This window comes from Talpa occidentalis, unplaced genomic scaffold (genome assembly GCF_014898055.3).
Source record: "Talpa occidentalis isolate TD23 unplaced genomic scaffold, MPIMG_talOcc4v2.1 talOcc4.2, whole genome shotgun sequence".
NCBI classification, from domain to species: domain Eukaryota; kingdom Metazoa; phylum Chordata; class Mammalia; order Eulipotyphla; family Talpidae; genus Talpa; species Talpa occidentalis.
In genome coordinates this window covers 15,485,062-15,497,137 of record NW_023602073.1, presented here as the reverse complement: position 1 = coordinate 15,497,137, position 12,076 = coordinate 15,485,062, and the positions used below count along the sequence as shown (strand labels likewise).

The 12,076-nt window shown below is 44.3% G+C and overlaps 1 pseudogene; it reads right to left on the bottom strand.

Annotated features, from left to right (window-relative positions):
* Positions 1 to 939: 939 nt before the first annotated feature.
* On the bottom strand, positions 940 to 11,488 carry LOC119251720 (E3 ubiquitin-protein ligase TRIM38-like; annotated as a pseudogene).
* Between the last annotated feature and the right edge of the window lie 588 nt (positions 11,489 to 12,076).

The window sequence follows — 12,076 nt, the reverse complement described above, 5'->3', positions numbered from 1 at the left end:
ATAACAAGGATACCAAGTTGAGCTTCTTAGGACTCCATCAAGAATGTAAAAAGAGAACTCAGAGAATGACAGAAAGTTTCTAAAATTATTAGGCTGATAAGGGACATACCTGGAACTGTGATTAGCACAAAAAGTTATTGCAAACCAAAATACAAATAATACAACTAAAATGGGAAAATCATGTGAATAGAGATAATTCCAAAAAGACACACAATTAACCATGAAAGTTTCACCATCACCAGTCATCAGGAAAATGCAAAAGCCAGAAGAAAGAAAATCTCAAGGAGACAGCACTTAACATCCATTAGCATAGTTACCTTGAAAAATACCTACAATAAAATGTAGAGAAATTGGAATGTCATACATGCCATGTGAGCATATACAATGTTGTAGCTTCTTTGGAAAACAGACAGTTCCTTCAAAAGTTGAAAAAGTTACCACAGGAAGTGGCAATTCTACTCCTAGGTACAAACCTCCAAATTTAAACATAATCACACAAAAACGTGTACAACATTGTTCACAGTGGCATCATTTGAACTCGCCCCAAAGTGGAAACAACCAATGTCCGTCCTTTGATGAACAGGCACACACAATGCGTGACATCCATACAGTGGATGGTTTGTCCATAAATGGAAGCAATTACTGACCCAAATGACAACATTGATGAGGCGTGAAAACTTCACATGAAATGAAATGGCCAGACACCCAGTGTCAGACCAGGACCCTGCAGGTCAGAGATCTGACCCAGTGACGGGAAAGAGCACAAGGGATGACCCTGCTGTTCTCTCGCTTCCCCGCAGGTCAGGCTGATCTTCTGTGCTGTCTGCACAGTGGCTGTGTCCAGCAGTCATGGCACACTCACTGAGTGTCCACTGAGAACTCAGCGCCGGTCCAGGTAAAAGGAAACAGCAAATGACAAAACTGACCAAGTCCCGTGCTAATACGACTGACATTATATTTCTACGACTGGAAACAAAAGAGACTCTTTTAAATTGACTCCAGGGGTGGAGGGAGGAACAAAGGAGAAGAATGATTAACCTGGAAAAAAGGCCAAAGAGTACTAGAGAAGGAGGCCCTTGGGAAGGTGAAGATGTGGGAGCCAGTGTTCATGTTGTAAAAGGACACAAATCCAGCCTCACAGTCCAGAAAAACTCCCACCAGCAGGGGCTGCTCCCTCAATGGAAGGGAAGTTGAGGGAGAGGTAAGGGCCATGTAGCCATTCTTCTGGCAGAGTCTGATGGATGAAATACACTGCTGAGGGGAGCTGCGTGCAGCAGCAGGAGAGGTCTGTCGTGCCGTGTGGGACCCTCGCCAGTGGCCGGGGATCTAACAGGCGCTGCAGAAGCTGTGGGCAGCTTTGCAGCCCATTCTCAACCCCTTCGCTGCCAGGGGAGGCCCTCTCCTTTATCTATGAACTGAGGTTGTTAGAAACCAGACTCCTTTAGTAAACAAAATGGTTGGAAATTATGTAGATGTCTTCTCACCTTCAGTAAGAAAAAACAGTTATGAACTTTCTGCGCATATAAGTTCCATGTACAAATCTAGGCCAGAAACTTCAGGTAAGTGACCAGTCAGTCACTCAAGGAAATCTGATGCTGGTCTCCAGGGCCCGTCCTCAGTTTGACTCTAATCTGTATCATAAATGTCCCTTTCACTAAACTTAAATTTGGTTTACAGTGATAATTACTTCAGTTACGTAACAACACCGCTATTTAGAGAATTACAGCCATTTTGCATTTGTTTTTTTTAAAGATTTATTTATTTATGCATGCAAGAGCTGGAGTATAGGCCAGAGGTGTGGGGGGTGAGAGGATTCACCAGAGACAGAGTGGGGAACAGAACAGGCAGACTGACTGAAATACACTGTTGAGGGGAGCAACGGGCAAGACAGTAGAGGTCTGCTGCGCCATGTGGGTTGCTCCCTGGCCTGGGATGGAATTCGAGCTACAGTGACTGCAGATAGCTTCATAGGTTATGTCTTAATCCCTTGCCCCACCAGGAAGACCCCATTTTGGATTTCTTAGGTGGCTGACAGACATCTGCAGCATCCCTTCATCCCCACATGTGAGTTAAATGGTTTCAAACTGGGAGAATGCATACCTCTAGATTACTGTCACCCTGCTTTTACGCCAACAAGTCTTGTAAACCCAAATCTGAACCCACTGAGGAGGGATGGAGAGAGCAATTTATAATCATGGCTATCATCTGTCGTGTTTTAGAGTCTATACATGCATCAGTCAATGCAGATTTATTAAAGCGCCGCTGGGTGCTCAGCACTATCACAGGTGAAGGGAACGAGCAGCGAAGTAAACATCTGATTACTGCCTTCACGGGATTTTATATTACCTGTGATGTTTAAACAAAAAGACTTGGCTCCTGTACTTACTTATTTCTCTGGAGGAGGCAGGAACAAAGGTGAACAATGATAAACCTGGAAAAAGGGCCAGATAGTATCACAGAGGACGAATTTCTCAAAGGTGAAGATGTGGGAGCCAGTTGTCACATTATAAAAGTGTACAAGTCCAGCCTCACAGTCTAGAAAAAGTCCCACGACCGTGGGCTTCTCCTTCAGAGGAAGGGAAGTTGGGGGAGAGGTAAGAGCTTCATAGCAGTTCCCGTTGCTGAGTCTGATGGCCCAGAATCCAGACTGAGGCATCAGTGTCACGTCAGCGTTCTTGGGTACATTTCCCAGGCAAACTCCTATATCCCACTGCATTCCGTCTCCCACGTCCACTTCAAAGTAACGTCTCCCTGAGGTGAAGCCCTCACAGCCCAGGACACAGGGTAACACACTAAATCTCCTAGAATCGGGATGCTTCTTCTGGGGGCTGCCACGGGTCACCTGTCTCCGATCCTCAGACAGAATTAGTTCAGGATGAGCAGTATCGGGATTCAGAGTCACACTGACTGAAAAAAGAAAAGACATTTTGGTGATGAAGAGAATATACTTTACTTGAAGTAAAACCAGTCTGTGCTCAAATGCAAACTTTGTCTTACTAGTTCTGTGAGTCAGTTTTGAGAGGGTGAAAACTAAAGCAGAAATCGTCCTATCTGTCATAAAGAATGGTGGGAAGAATTGATTGGCTAATACACACTTAGTTCTTGGTGAAATTTGTGATACATGTAAGCGATCAATAAGTGGTAGTAGTGACATCAACCCCATCACAATCACCACCCTTACCAGCATCATCGCCATCTTAGTCACTCAGAGACCGCAAGGACCAGAACTGCCCAGAGTGGACAAGATGACTTTCTTCTCCCAGAGGGACTCTCCCAAGTAGGACCACTAAGTACCATGGAATACTGGGGCACAAAGATCCCTTCCCATCTCTACGAAACAATCACCAACTCTCAGGATCAAAAAGACAACAGAGCTCATAGCATTGCTTGGTATTATAGCCCCAGTATGTTACCCAGGCCTCAGGACACATTTTAGTCCAATGGCTTGTAAGAATAAGCTTTTTTCCATGCTTCAGATAATGATCCACAGGAGTGAGTATAAGGTGGTACACTAAGACACAACAATGATCTGAAGAGTCAAGTAAAATTGAAAAATAATACTATAAATTTAACTTTCTATAAATACTATAAATGCAATTTAAAAAAGACAAAGTGGTAATGGAATGCTCTACTTAGATGCCAGCCTCCGCAGAGATATTGGAGCCTCCGCAGAGATACTCGTTAAACACTGGTTGCTTGGATGGTGGTGATAAGAGAAATCAAGTATAGAAGCATCTGCTGTGCTGACACCTTTGTTTTCAGTGGAGGTCTCTCCCCACCTTCCCTACCTGCTCTGTTCCCTAAAGCAGACCCCTGTGGACACATCAGCCAGGATCCCTCTATTCTGACTTGTGTTTACTTTAGCCAATGGGAAGCACTAGAGGAGACCCAAGCAAACAGAAGCAGAGACAAGAGATAAGATTAATTGTACTCCACTGGCTGTGACTGGGGCGGGGGCCTCCATTCCTCTGCCTCTGGACACTCTCTGCTATCCCTGCCCCCCCTTCTCCCAGCACTTGAGCCCAGGACAGAGGATGGCTCCCTACCTACTCCTAGTCCTGGGGCCTTCACTTGTCCTTATTTGCTATCCTAACACACATCTTTGATATAACTCCTTTAGTCAACTCTCTTTAGTCAGCCCATATTTTGTCCTGATTCATAGAAGTTTGCAATTTCAATTCACATTATCTGAACAATACAGGAAAACCGAAGTGGACAGATTAAAATATTCTGAGGTTGGAAAGTGAAATATACTGAAAGAGAAGATATCAACTGGATTCTTAAAACTCCACCCACATTTTTTTAAGCAGCACAGGTAACAAACAGACATAGGACGGTTATACAATGTTATGTTATACAATGGTATCACACTGTATTAAGTCAGGGTAGAAAAGAATCACCTTAAAAGTATGCAGGTCACTAGGAAAAATCACAAGTCCAAACACAAGTACTGGTAATGTCATCTCAAAACAAACAATGCAAAAAATCACCAAATTGCAAGGTGAAATATGAAGCTCTATAACCATCATGAAACATTTTAACATTCTTCTCTTCATAATCGATAGATCAAGGAGGCATAAAAGTAATTGAAGATGGGAAAAGCTTAAACACTTTAAGGCCCCGAGGCCCTGTTGGCCCTGTTGGCCTCGGGGTTGGGTCTCAATGCAGTCACCCCTACAGCCTGAGTTTGATCCCTGGCCACGGAGCTAACCCACATGTGGCTCAGCAGACCTCTCCTGTCTTGCCTGCTGCTCCACTTAGCACTGTTTGTCACTCAATCTGCCCGTTCTGCTCCTCACTGTCTCTGGTGAATCCCCTCACCCTGCACACCTTCGGTCTATATCCCAATTCTTCTACGCACAAATAAATAAAACAGAAAAAAAAAAAAAGAAGACCAATCTAACATTTCAGATTTAGATTCAAATTGCAGTCAGATGAATTATTAAAAGAGTTTAGTATTTAGAGGTATTGCAATTTTATAATTGTGGATAAGGGATTACAGATATGACAAGTACTGAATAACAGAGCCAAGAGCAAGCAGGCAGCTCATGCTTCGGTGTTAGTAAAACTGGTTTTCATTCCAATTCTGACATTCATGGGGGCATCAAGATCAGGCCCTAAAACCATACACAACCTGTTCATAATAATCACCTTTCTTGCACTGCGCTGAGGTTAACAGTTAAAAACTCTTGGAAACACTTCCTACATGTCAATGCTTTTAATTTTCATGACAATCCATCAAAGTGGGAACTGTTAATAATTTCATTTTTTTGCCTAGGGAAAAATGAGGAGGTGATTTTCCTTAGCTGACACAGCTAAGAAATGGAAGCAGGCATTTGAGGCGTCTGCCACATCATTAAGTCCTGTGTAAGGCCTGGCGCATCCTGGTACGGAGGAGGTGACAGCTCCATTGAAACAACTAAATCACCTCTCTGGTTGTGAGTCTGCCCATGAACAGTGGGTCAACTTGGTTACCTCTTAAGTTCCCTGCCATCTTTAGCACTGAAGAGATTCTTGACTTTCCATACCTTGGTAGCTCCTCAATATTTTCCTCATGTCAAAGTAAAGCTCAGAAACATTGCAGACAGCAGGAAGTTTCAAAGAGACAGGCTTTGGTACTTTCAGCTTCACTGCGGAACTCCTAGAAGAAGCAGAGACCAAGGACACTTTCAGTGGGAAATTCTATTCAGCTCTATACACCCAGCCCACTTTCCCACTGTATTCATTCAGCACTTACCTACTTAAGGTGTCTTTTACACCCTGCAAAGACAAAGGTGAGAGGTGAGTGCCACACACTCATATTTCGTGGTGTCTATTATGTGGGGCTATAAAGAAGTAAAGAGTGACCCCAGCCTGAGATACCCAGGCACTCCCAGGAGGATGAGCCCACCCCAGTCTCCTAGGACATCAGCTGCCAGCGTGTTGAAGTCTGTTGTCTTCTGTGTGGAGGCTGGAGGGAGTTGCAGTGTCTGACATTACCCTCCAGACAGCAGAGGCCTCTCTGCGCATACAGATGTGTACTAAAAGAAATCTTCCTTTAACTTCCCAACACCTGTGTGCTCTTTTGAATGAGGCAGCAGGGCCGTGCCAGATGCCCCATGCTTCCTCACCCTGTCCCTGGTAACACCCCAGCAACAGATCCCTGTTCTATGTCCTCCCCTGCACAGCTCACCTACAGCAAGTTCTGGGCTGAGCCCTGGCATTTCTCCTCCATTTGCAGGATGTGGCTCTTGAGTTCCTGGCTCTGCTCTTTCAGAGAGTTATTATTCTTCAACAGTTTGTCCAGAGTCTGTTCTTGCTCTTTCTCCAGTCTTCGTAGATGGTACATCTTCTCCTCTGACAGGAAGTTGATGAGATTCTCAAAGTCAGACTGGATTTTCTGTTTTTGAAGCTCTATGTTCTCCTAAAATACAGAAAGTGTGTTCAGAAGGGGAAAACAAACCAAATGTTTATGTATGGATGAGTCAAAAATGTGATATCACAGTTTGAAATCTGTTGGCCTTAGGAAGGAGAAACTCCATATATGTTCAAGGATGAATCCTTGAAGACATGGTAAGTGAAGCAAGTCAGACACACATTGCAATATTATTCTAACATGAGGTACCTAATCAAATTCAGGCATAGAAAGTAGAGTGATGGTTATCAGGAGTGGTTTTTCTTAAAGATTTATTTTTATTTATTTAGTATTCAAAAACTGAGATGGAGGGTGGAAGTGTGGGGGTGAGAAGATTCACCAGAGACAGAGTGGGGAGCAGAACAGGCAGATCTACTTAAATACCCTACTAAGGCGGGCAGCGGGAAAGACAGGAGAGGTCTGCTGTGCCCTATGTGGGCTAGCTCCATGGCTGTGGATTGAACTCATGCTGCTGTGGCTGGAGACAGCTTTATAGTGCTGAGACTTTAACCCCTTAACCACCAGGGAGGCCCCTGTTACCAGGAGTTTTGAAGAAAGAGCAATGGGTATTGCTTAATGGGTGCAGAGATCCAGGTGGGAACAATGAAAAGTTTCTGCAGATAGAGTGAAAATGGTTGCACAATAGTGTAAAAGCACTGATGAACTTACACTCACAAAGTGTTAAAACAGCATTTTTATTTTCTATTTCTTTAAAGATTGATTTATTTATGCATATAGGAACGGGAGTACAGGCCAGAGGTATGGGAGGTTGAGAGGATTCACCAGAGGAGAGGCAGAGTGGGGAACAGAACAGGTGGATCTACTGAAATACACTGCTAAGGGGAGAAGCAGGAGAGTCAGGAAAGGTCTGCTGCACCATGTGGGTGGCTCCCTGGCCGAGGATCAAACTTGTGCTGCAGTGGCTGTGAATAGTTTCATAGGTTGCGTCTTAACCCCCTGTGCCACCAGGGAGGCCCCAATGTTATGTTTATTTTAACGCACCCACACACACCAGGAAACATGCTCAGTTTCTGTGATATTATTATCCCCTACATCATTTGAATGTCCAGTTCCCCGCTGTATGTCAAGCCTGAGAGCAGGCACCAAAGTGTGGGAGAGGGTTACTCAACTGTCTATGGTGATCTAATTGATTTCCTTCTTCCTTAGTCAAGTTGCAGGAGAACGTGGGGCAGGAAGCTAAATCATACACACACATGGAAATAGGCCAAGGTCAAATAATTGATCATTTATAGAGATAAAACCAAGGGTTTAAGGGGATGTTAGAAGGTAAATGTGAATCTTCAAACAGAGGCTTGTGATAAATATAACCAATCCTGAATTTAAGATGTCCAGGCTGGTAGAAGAGTCTATGATTCTCAGCCTCAGCAGGGGGGTATTTTAGGTGACAGGTTTTGATCATAGATTCCAGAAATAATTATCCACCAAGAGAGGATTCACTATCATCATTATGGCTAAGACTGACAGAAACCAAATGACCCACCCTGAAGGACTCAGTTTTCATTTGGGAGATATAGAATTGCAGTTTCCATGGGTGCTTTCTCTATTCATACCTTGTTTGACCATGATATTGTGCTACACTCCAAGTCTGTAGTGCAAGTGCATTCTATTTTTGTTTTTAAGATTTATTTATACAAGCACTGGGTACAGTCAGAAGTGCGGGAGAGTGAGAGGATTCACCAGAGCCAGAGTGGGGAGCAGAACAGGCAGATGTACTGAAATACATACTGAGGGTACATACATACATACTGAGGGTAGCAGCGGGCAGCAGGAGAGGTCTGCAAGCCAGGTGGGCTCCTCACAGCGGCCATGTGGGACCCTTGCCAGCGGCGGGGGATCGAACCATCACTGAGGAGGCTGCTGCAGCTTCCCAGCCCAGCGCTCTACCGCTGCGCCACCAGGGGAGACCCTCAAGTGCATTCTTACAGCAGTTCTGAGCCTCCTCATGAGCTCTGCAAGTTTGAGTAATAAAATCTCACCTGCAGTGATTCTATTTTCAGCCTCCCAAAGGTGGTTTCTAAACCTGGCAGCTCAAGTTCAGAAACTATAGTATGATAAATTTGCCTATGCCAGCAGGTGGAGGCCTTCAAAGGTTAAAGTTGTTAAAAATAGAAATCCAGTCAAGTTCTGGGTTCCAGGTAAGCAGACATACCAACTCTAGTCTCCTGATAGAGGCACAGGACAACTAGGCAACTATTATCGAAAGGTTGAAGAAAATGGAGATAAATTCTCATGGGTATAGACAACTAGTAGTATTAAAACTAAAAAAAAAATGGATTCCTCTGGAGTTTGATCTGTGCTCTGGTGGACAGAGAATGAACTGTCTAATACTTTCCCAGTTACCTCCTCTCTTTAAATTCAAGGAAGGAATATAACTTGAGGTCAATAAACTCAAATTCTTACCTCCCATTTGGTTATTTGGTCTCTCGTGAACAACTTTGCACTCTTACATGTATCTTTCTGTGCTTTCAGTTTTGTCACAACTTCCTGGAGCTTCTCCTGAAGGAAAATGGTCTGAGTTACGACTAGTCAATTTCACAAACCTTCACTTGGCACCTACAGGGTGCAACCGCCAATAAATAATTAACATTGAATATATTTTCAGGCCTTAACAAAGGACAAAATTATGAGGGCTGTAACATAACCGATCCTCTAGCTGACACGAGGCGTTTCTAGGATTGTAACATCTTTCTGTGCTGTAGAAGTGGAGGCTTAGGAAGGGAGCAGTAAACTGCCCAAGGGGCCATCACTGGAAGGTGACTGAGATGTAATTCCCAGCTCATCCGCTGACCCAGAACCTGAAATACAACCACTACTACAACCTTCCAGGGTCATGTTGCATATAGAACAGGATTATAATAACCTAACAGTATGTTTTATAAAATAATGTGTTGGACCAGTAATAAACACTACAGAGTGTATGATACACGTGGGATATTTTACATCTTATGGTGAGTCAGGAAGGAGAGCCTAGGATGGCAGCTGAAGTTACAGAACCAGGTCATGGAGGGAGAGCCCTGTATCACCTGAAGAACAGTGTCATGACAGCAACTTACAGTATTTAGTGTCCACATTCAGCTATAGGGTTACTTTTCAAACACTTTCTCACATGTTCAAGAGAAGCAATCTGAAGCTTACTAAACTGCTAGTCATGGTCCACAGTAAAAGAATTGTTCCTGCTCTCTGTAAACTCTTAAATATGCTCAAAACAACACAGGGCTCTCAAGAAAATGTCAGGAATCTAGTTGGTAAAAGACTGATTTGCTCTTGCTGTAAGCCCAGTGCTATTGTAATTCTACATCAAGAATATACTAACATCTTATGACAACCTCCGCTGTGTGTGTGTGACAGATGGGGAAACCAAGTCACGAAGGCAGTAACAAAGTTGCTCACAGATCCCATCTAGTAAGAACTGAAACTCGTGCTAGATTTTGACCTCCACAGTCTGATTCCTGAGGTACATCCATCAGCTTGGGTTGCTTTATTTTTTACTATTTGCTGGGAAAGTTATGGGATCTGCCCCATTACAGTGATGAGCTGCTCATGGCATTACAGGGGGAGGTGAGTGCGTTGATGGTGCTCAGGACTGACAAGTCCTGACACAGGATCCTGAACCTTCACACAAGATATAGCACCTCAAGGATGAGGGAACACAGAGCCTGACTGGGGTTGTTTCCTTCAAATGTCAACAAGGGCAGAGGAGGAACGAATCCCAATTCTTCATTCCTGCACAGCAAAGGGCAGCCTTATTCAGAGCTACTGAGTGAGAAATTAGGAGGTGCCTGAACATCTCTCAAGGCTTCATCACTCACCAATTATTTTGAAATCCTTTAACTCTCCTTCATGATCCTTGCTAAAACCTGTTTCCATCCCCTTTTCTTAGAGTTCTAACTTTGATTTTACTCCTTGATGTTTACTTTGTGCACGCAGAATGTTCTTTTAAATGTCAGCCTGATCTTTCCCTCCACAAATAAATCCCAACTGTGGACGAGTAGACTCTGAGTGACACTCACGTTCTTTCCTTGACTTCCTTTCTCATGCCCTCACCTGCCAGTCCCAACACACACCGCCTGACAAGGTACTAGAATGTCAGGCAAGCTGCTGTGACAGGTGGTCTGCCTGAGTGGAATCCTGTTTTTTCTCCACACACGGTTATTTATATTTTCCTGTCAGGACTCACTTCTGGGCAGTCTCCCCCTATACCCATTCAGGCCCTTTGGTGCCCCTCCTCACCACCCACACCAAGGGACATGAGGCAGCCTGTGTTCCTTTTCTTACTCCTTGTAGACTGTAGGCTATCTAACAGTTAGTGATTCTGACCTCTAGGATTTCAGATGATTTCCTGTACTCTTGCACGTTGTGGTGTCTCCAATTATATATTCGAGATGAGGCCATGAACGAGGCAGGTTGGCAAAGAGCACAATGTATTGTCCAGGAGAAGTTCATTACAGGAATTTCTTACAGGAATGGGTTCTGACCAACCTTGAAGTTTGGCGTAGATAATCAAGACTTGACTCACTGGGATCATAATAAATTATTATTCAGAAAATAACGTGATGGAAAAAACTCTTTAGGGTCACAATCTTGGTGTTCAGATTAACTAATTTCATAAAAATGTGCAACATAAGAGGAAGTACTTGCTGAAAGGTTTGGCCACTCACTCACCTTATAGCCTAAACACACGTCCTCTGCTAGAACCGTGCGGTGTCCTCTGTGCTGGGAGAAGCGCTCACAGCGCCAGCAGATGAGCTGCTCCTCATCCTCACAGAAAAGGTGGAGCCTCTCCCCGTGTTCCTCACACAGCCTCTCACGCTCCAGCTCCTTGATGCTCTCAATGAGGTTTTCCAACGGCTTGTTGGGTCGGAGACTCTCCCTTTGAATTGATGTTCCACACAAGGGACAGGGACGCATCATCACAAAAATCGGGCAATTGAGACTCTGACCAATGTAGCCGCTTATGCACCCGCGGCAGAAGCTGTGCCCACAGCAGATGCTCACAGGCTCTGTCATCAGCTGCTGGCAGATGGAGCACATGGCTTCCTCCCTCATCTTCCTGATCCCTGGGACTGAGGCCATGGTTCTTCCTGAAATTATCTGTAGGCAGAGATGGATAGACAGGATTTTCCAGTGAAGAATTAAGCTTCACGTGAGCCTCTGAGCCTGCACAGGTGTTGAGGTCTCTCTGGAGACATAATGGATTGAAAAATGCCTCACACCTCCCTGTGTGGTAGGATAGGTTGAACCCTGTCTCGTTTGCCCCATTCAGTTTAGATTAAAATTCAATAATAACATTTAAATTCAATGTTTGAGTCCCACCAGCCATTATTCAATGCTTCATACCTGCCAATAGTCCCACCATATCCGAGTGAAGAACATTCCCTCATGGCAGAAAGTGTTCTTTGATCAGGTAGTAGGAGAGATAGAGAAGAGACAGGTTTGCTAGCAAAAGTGGTAGGAGAGAAGAGAAGTCAGGGAGGGAGAGAGATAGTCTCTCTGTGTCAAATTGTTATAGGACAGGGAGAGGGGCAGCCCAAACCCCCGCAAACCTGCCTATTCTAAATGGGTTCTGCCATCCGCCGCATCAACACAAAACATATGACACTTTAATGGGAAGGAACTTTAATAAAAACTAGGAAACAATACAGGTAAGGCAAACAGTCTAGT